Source organism: Limulus polyphemus, unplaced genomic scaffold (assembly GCF_000517525.1).
Source record: "Limulus polyphemus unplaced genomic scaffold, Limulus_polyphemus-2.1.2 Scaffold84, whole genome shotgun sequence".
NCBI lineage: Eukaryota > Metazoa > Arthropoda > Merostomata > Xiphosura > Limulidae > Limulus > Limulus polyphemus.
This window is the reverse complement of record NW_013665694.1, coordinates 1,187,872-1,195,716: the sequence shown is the minus strand read 5'-3', so window position 1 is coordinate 1,195,716 and position 7,845 is coordinate 1,187,872.

Sequence of the window (7,845 nt, the reverse complement as noted above, 5' to 3'; positions counted from 1 at the left end):
AGTGTACATACATAAAAGTGTACATACATAAATTATTTTTCAGTATTGGTTGTAATGCTTTCCCTCGAATTTGTAAACTGGGGGAGGGGGCAGCGGTAAGTTTACTGAGTGACAACTCTTAAATTCGACGTGTCGATTCCCTGCAGTGAGCAGAGTGCAGATAGCCCATTTTGTAGCTTTGCACTAAGAAAACCAAAACCAAAAACAACCATTGGTTCTTTGGGAGACAGCTAGTATACTAAGAATTTATATTTTTTCATGGTTGTCTCATAATATTAAACACTAGATTTCGATACTACATTTTGTTCTTAAAATGTCTTCGAAGCTGCTGCAAATCTTGGATAATATATCACAAACATGTGTCTTAGACAGTAAAGAATTGCTTTATACATATATTATAATGTATCTTACAAGGCCACGATCCACCCTCTCCACGAATTAAAAAGAAGATTGGATTGTGCCATTGTTTTTGCAATATCGATATCAATTTAAACAAGCCAATTTGATGCATACTTCATTACATTACACAAACAAATTCAAGATATATAGGCAGTTCGATTGAGCAACAGTAACAGCTGCAAGTAGCAGTAAAAGAACGTTGCATTTTATATGAATATTTCTTCAAGTATATCAACCCACTCAAGCATTGAATGACAGGTAGAAATTGGATTCTTAAATAAGACGCTTCGCCGAGCAGTTTGAAAAAATTAACAACTGTAATTTTATATTCTTATTGAATTTAAGCCCATACGCTATCTAAATAATAAGATAACTAAATTATTTTAAAATGATAGCTAAAACAATGAGCAAAAAATTATATATATGAGTGAAACATCTATTTTTCGAAAGCGTTCGGGTTATAGGTTTCCGACTTTTGTCTTTCATTGATTTTTACCCTGCGCGTTTTCTTAGCATCACGAATGGGAGCAAAAGGTACACACTGAATATTAAATGTGTAAGACATTAATTTTGAAATAACTTTTCGATATTAGAAGAAGATCTAATACATCGAATTATTTAAACTTTAAATTAAGCAATTTACATACGTTATTATATTATTTCTATGTTCCTTGTCGGTTTAGAAAGTTTGAACCTTTAATTGAATCATATGTGAGGAGTTATAAAAACCTTTCAGTTAAAAATTCTAATTTCAGCTTTTAAGATTGCCAATGTAAGCTTTTTACATAACTTTGTTCCAGGCGTCAACATATAATTGTATCTTAACTATCAGTTAAGCAGATTCTTGCTGAACAATAAATGAGTATTTTACATTTAAAAACAAGATATGAGTATAAAATGAAATATATATGTATATACCGAAATGTAACACAATCTCGAGTTTCATATGAAAGTAGAAGGTATATCATTACAATTTTCTGTTCATAAAGTTTTAGACAGTAGATATACTTCTTGGGAAACTTTATGGACAAGAGTACCACCTGGTGACGGTTTTTGTGCATAGACATTTTCTAGAAGATAATCATGAAACGATTCCCTTTGAGTTAGAGAATAATTTAATGAAAGTAATTATAACTGGCTAACTTTGGTTGCTTTTAAGACAGAACACCGAGCAACCAACTCCAGCCAGTCCTTATTTTGAATATAGAACTAGAGACGTTTGTTAAATTATTAACGTTTTACTGCCAAACATATAGATTCAACATATTTAAATGTAGCAGTGCAATGTTATTGATATAATGATTAGCTTAAATAATTTATATACTTGGAAATTCTAAAAACATTTTACTGAACAACATTTTATAACCTTGCAATTTTATATATGAAAACGTTGTCAAGAGTAATATCTGTTAGCAATGAAAGACTTTTTGTGATATTAATACTACTGTAAATTATTAATGACTTCCGAAAATATGCAATCTGAATCGTGAATTGAAACTTAAATAACGGAGTGATTCATAACTTGGGCAACATTGTATGAGCATTGCAAAAGATGAAGAATACGTTAAAGATGATATAGAAAGGAAGAATGTCCATGACTCAATGTTTGATCACCAGAGGGTTTTTCGGGTATAAAGAGGCTGGACGTGTACACTTCCTTAACTCTTCGTGAATTTTTATTATTATTATCACTGTCACTTATGCCACTCGCGACCCATCTAGTGTATGAGCGGGGTGAAGAATTGTTTCTGAATAACACCGATTGTTTTTGACCCTGGGTCGAAATTAATTATTTAAATCTAATTTGACTTAAGGTTAAAAGTTTTAAATCAAAATACCTGCCATGGTAAACTCAACTAAACATAACTTCTTTAATATTCACCCGAAATGACACGGAAGTGTACAATTGACATTAACGACAGCACATACTAAGATATATAAATTTAGACTCTAATTACTTGCTTAGTCCTGGTTTTCAGAAGACAGTTAAACTTAGCTGAAGTATGATCATAACCTAACCCATGATATAAACCACACAAATAATATATACTTATAACTAACAGACTGCTTTAATTAATTAGTGGGCATTATTTAATTTCTGTAGTGCATATTGGTGTACATAAGGCATACTAATATTAAAAATAAACGACCTTGTAACACAAAAATGTTGTTTTTTATTTAATTAGACACTCAACGTTTCGCTTTACAGCTTCTTCAGAAACGTTCACTAAAACACGAACCGTGTGTTTGGTGTTATAAGGCCGTTTATTTCTAGTATTAATAACGAGCATTCTCATTCTTTAACGATGTTTTTAATCTTAATTCCAACAACACCTTACCAACAAAGATTGTTTGTTTGTTTGTTTAATTATGCACAAAGCTACACAAGGGCTATCTGTGCTCTGCCCACCACGGGTATCGAAACCCGGTTTCTAGCGTTGTAAGTCCGGAGACATACCGCTGTGCTACTGGGGGGCATCAACAAAGAAATGCAATTTAAGTCTAACGTAATATACGAATTATTATTATAAATTACTCATAATAAGGATTTATAAGTCATCAAGTTAATCGGAAAAGTTTAAATGTAAATATACACCTCATTTGTTATTTTATCAATACATTATTTAAAGAATACTTATTAACCATAAAACTATGTATTGAATATTAAACGTAAAGCTACTAAGATTAGATAAAATCGGTAAAGGCGTTAAAAGTCAAATATTCAATCAATTATAAAAAACAACAATCAGAAACAAAGTTGTACCAAGTTATCAAAACAAGTGTATTAATGGTTATCTGAACCTATTAACTTTAAAAAAACTTTAATTATATCTTTGTCTAATTATTACCCAACTTAACTGATAGAAGTTTTTATAAGAAAATAAAAATAAGTAGTTAAGCCGATAAGAAGGACATAATTTTATGTCTTACAACGAAAGACATAACTAAAAATTTGCATATAAACCATGTCTTTGAACTCAATTGGAAGATAATACGGTCATGTAAAACTTATAAAAGTAAAATACATAAAAAAGAGCTGAAACATGATTAAAAAAGAGGATTGTTTGTTTTTAATTATGCACAAAGCTACACAAGATCTATCTGTGCTCTGCCTACCACAGGTATCGAAACCCCGTTTCTAGAGTTGTAAGTCTGCAGACATACCGCTGTGCCACTGGAGGGCAAAAAAAAAGAAGAGGAAATACGTTTAATGTACAACGATTAAAATGACTACAAATATTTGATCATTAGCTTCCTCGAATACCATTACCGAAAATAATAAAAGCAGCACTATACGATCCATTGAAATAGACAGTAAGAAATTTCTTCTAAAAACTCGTACGATGTGAAGAAGCCATAAAATCAAACACAAAACACTCGAGTTGTTTCGGAACAAAACTGAAATCTCTTCAAGACTGGCCAATCAACAAAAGAAAGTTATCTATGGTGTCAAGTGCAACTATGGCAAAGTATACGTTAGAGAGACCTAAATTTTCTTGAATCTCAAAATATAAGGACCCAAGCAACGAAAAGTTCCTTTAAAAGCCTAACCACTATCTGCTGTTATCATACCTAGAATGTTAAGCTCAGAGGAGATGAACTGGAACAAGTAGAGCTTCCAGATAGAGAGTAGCACTACAAAAAAAACTGCAGAGTTGGAGACACCCTACAGAAAAAGATACAATAACACTGGACCTGAAAATGGCAGCAGCCAGAATATTGGTCGTGTCAAGACCATATGGAATGCTTCTCAAACACTCGCAATAGCTAGTCAGCCATTTCAACCAGTAAGAGCCACGTCTGTTCTTCTAAATCTCTCAACAGTTTCCTACACTACCAGTTTATCAACCATTAAAGAAAGACGTTTATTTTTGCCATCTGTTTTGATCTCTTGTGTTAAGATGGACACTTATGTAATTTTAAAGATTGGGAAAATGTTCTAATTTTGATAAGAAGGTAACACGAGTCATAGTAAAAGACCATCTAATATAAATAAATGATTTTTACTATTTTTAGTTGATTGTGTTAGTTCATATAATACACAAATTGGTAAGAAATACCCTGCAGATAACAATAAAATATTTGTTTTGAAATTAACAACAAACAAAACGTTTAAACAAAAATTTTCTTTTAAAAATAAGTGAACATGAAATAAAATAATTACGTTTTAGAAAATGCTTTTGCGAAAAAGTTTGTGATCACTTTTTCATCTATGATAACTAGTTGCAACTTAGCATTATTTTAATCAGTTCGGCGTTTAATTTACCTTTGTGTACTCATTTTAAAAAGAGCTTCTTGTTTGTACTTGCCCATGTTTGAATTACATTAGAATCACATTAACTATACACTACATTGATTTTAACGTCTATTTGAAATTATAACTGTTGGCGTAAAACTAACAAGCAAGTATGTTATATATATCTGAAAAATGACACTTGCGTCACGAAACCAGTTACTAGACGTAATAATTTCATCAAGCGTATCGAATAAATCCGAATTTATATAAGAATGTTTTGGTTGCATTATGTATTATAAGTTACATATTTCATTTTGTTAAAGCAGGTATAAAGTAACCAGTTTGGGGATGAGTTTAGTGCAAGTGAAAATATACTCACTGAAAAAAAAAAACAACAACAACAAAACTAACGAAACATAACGCAAGACTTAATTAAAATGTTTTATCTTCGAAATATTCCTTCAAGGTCATGTTTGTTACAACTATTTCCTTTACTTAGTTTTGTGGTCTTTCTAAGCCTTTTTTTCCAGGGTTAGACAAAAGATATAACGATAAATGGACTATATTCAGTTATTTGCAGTTTGGATGGGGATGATGCCAGTTATTTTTCTGAAAAGTTTTAATGGATTTTATCCACCTGTTTGCAGCTTCTTTTTAAAATTTTGCTCTGCATCATGTCATCTAGAGCTAGTCCTAAGGATTTTTTTCAACTGCACAATTATATTTCAATTTCATCATTTGCCAACACATGATACCTTATTGCACCTCATATATACAGGCCTAGTAACAAATGATCCAAAAATGAAGAATATTCTAGTAAATACATCTATTTATCAACTGTGGAATGGAATTTTATAATCTTAAATATGCTTTTTAAAATTAACCACTTGAACCTACTTATATAGGTGAATTTTCAACTGTACAAATATTTTACAGGTGCACAGTTTATGATTAACTGCCCACTAGAGAAAACCCTGATGTCATCACAAAACAAGTAAACGAAATCCGTTAAAGCTCTTCAAATGAAGATAATGAGCTGCATATTATAGAATGGTATAAAGAGGACTACATGAGATTTATAGAATACTAATTTTTGTCTAGGAGAAAAATCAATACAATTCATTTCAATCACATATAGTACTCAAAAGCAAAAAGAAAAAACCATAAGAAACAGAAAACAACCTTAGTATGTTACAGTGGAAACCACAAGATATGATGTTTAACGGGACTTTAATGTTGCAAACAATAAGAATAATTTTTTTTGAGTTTGTAATTCTCAAAACTGCCAGTTGTAGTAAATATTTTTCAATGTGAAGATCAGAAAGTACAGTGGAAATTGTTTTAATACACCGAGAGATTGAGATGAATTACACGAGATCCTTTTCGGACATCTAGTTCTAAACGATATTGAAAGTGCACTTTACTTTTCTTTCTGTACTTTTACGTTAATCACATAGAATTATTTTCTCTAAAGCTGAAAAAGAACTATAATATACAGTACATACGATATCTTATGGTCATGTATCTGAATGCTTACAGATTTTTTTCTGTTACATAAATAAACAAATTTCTTCAATAAATTAAACATATTATATAAATTATTTCTGTTGATTTGTGTCAAAATCTTAAGTTAAATAGATGTTTAACACCTTTATAATAGTATCACCATTGGTTTAATTAAAGTGAACGATATATTAATAACTAGCCGTCCTTACCCGGTGTTGCCCGGGCGTTACCTGAACAGGGGGCAGATGTTTAGTCATTTTTAAACAGAAAGTATTAAAATTTCGTTTTTCATCTAACAATACATGTCAAATGCGTAAAGGTACTAATACTGACTGAAAAGAAAGACATACTGTTTTCAAGCATTATGTGGATATGAAATTAGTACGAACAAACATTTAAATATAATAATTTCCTCCAATAATATGAATTATAACACTTTAATGCGTGTTTTTTTTTTTCAAACCTGTTGTGTTTTGTAACAACAGGTTTTTAAAAAACGTTATACAGAATAAAACCTAAACTCTTGTTCAGTCCTCTATTTAATTAGTATAATCAATCAGTCTCTCAGCTAGCCAAACTACTCCACTTACTTTGCATTTTAAAATCAAAAACAATACATAGAAACTTACAGAAACACATTTGGTTTCGATGTAAAATTAAACATTCAATTTTACAATGTATTATTTGAAGTATGAAAAATTATTTTATTTTTCTCTCTACAAAATACCTATAATTGTATCGAAGCAATCAAATTATATTCTATGCCAGCTGGAGTACCCGTCCACTGGACGGAAGTTATATAAATTCATGAAAGGTTATCTTGGGACATGAAAAATTGCTTCCTTTATATGTAATTGTAAAAAAACACCAATAAAAAACTGAAATTTTGTATGTACCCCCGTATGGACCTACTTAATCCCTATACCAATTTTGGTGAAGATCCATCCACACCCTACGAAGTAGTTACGTGGATAGACAACAGACAGTACTGATATATTTATATAGATGCATTCAATCATAGAAAAGTTCAATCATAACAACAGTTTGCAGCAATGCAATAATACTCAGGTTAATCGTTAATATTACTTGCATGATGTAACATTTTAAAAAGTAGACTTATTTTATTTTATTTAAAGGTAAAAGTTCTAATTATCAAACCTGTAAATAATTAAACAAAGAATACGGGCTATAGAATAAAAGTTTAATAATACTATATATACATATTAATTAATTTACATTTTAGAAGTATAGCTTTAAAAACTGGTAAAACGGCTAACTTTTATTATTGGTTACTACAGTGGTTTAACTTTTTATCAAACCCTGGTAAGCACGCCAATATCTTAAATCTTAATGTGCTACAAGATTTTGCAATATCTTTAACAGAGAGGGCGCTAAATTGTTAGCTGACGTAACCCAATTTAATTACTGTAAAAATTATAAACATTGGCTCTAAATGTAGCAACTAAATTTGTAACCTTGATTTTTATTATTTAGAATGTAGTAAAAATTAAAATAGACATAGGCTATTGTAAATTACAGGTCTAGCTTTAACTTGACAAAGGATACACTCACATTTGGCTCAGCTTTATTTTTTTTTAAATAATTGATGGTTAGCTGTACTTCTTTACATTTTGGTTTTACATTACATACATATATATATATATATATATATACTAAACTCCTATCACTATGAATTTCATTAT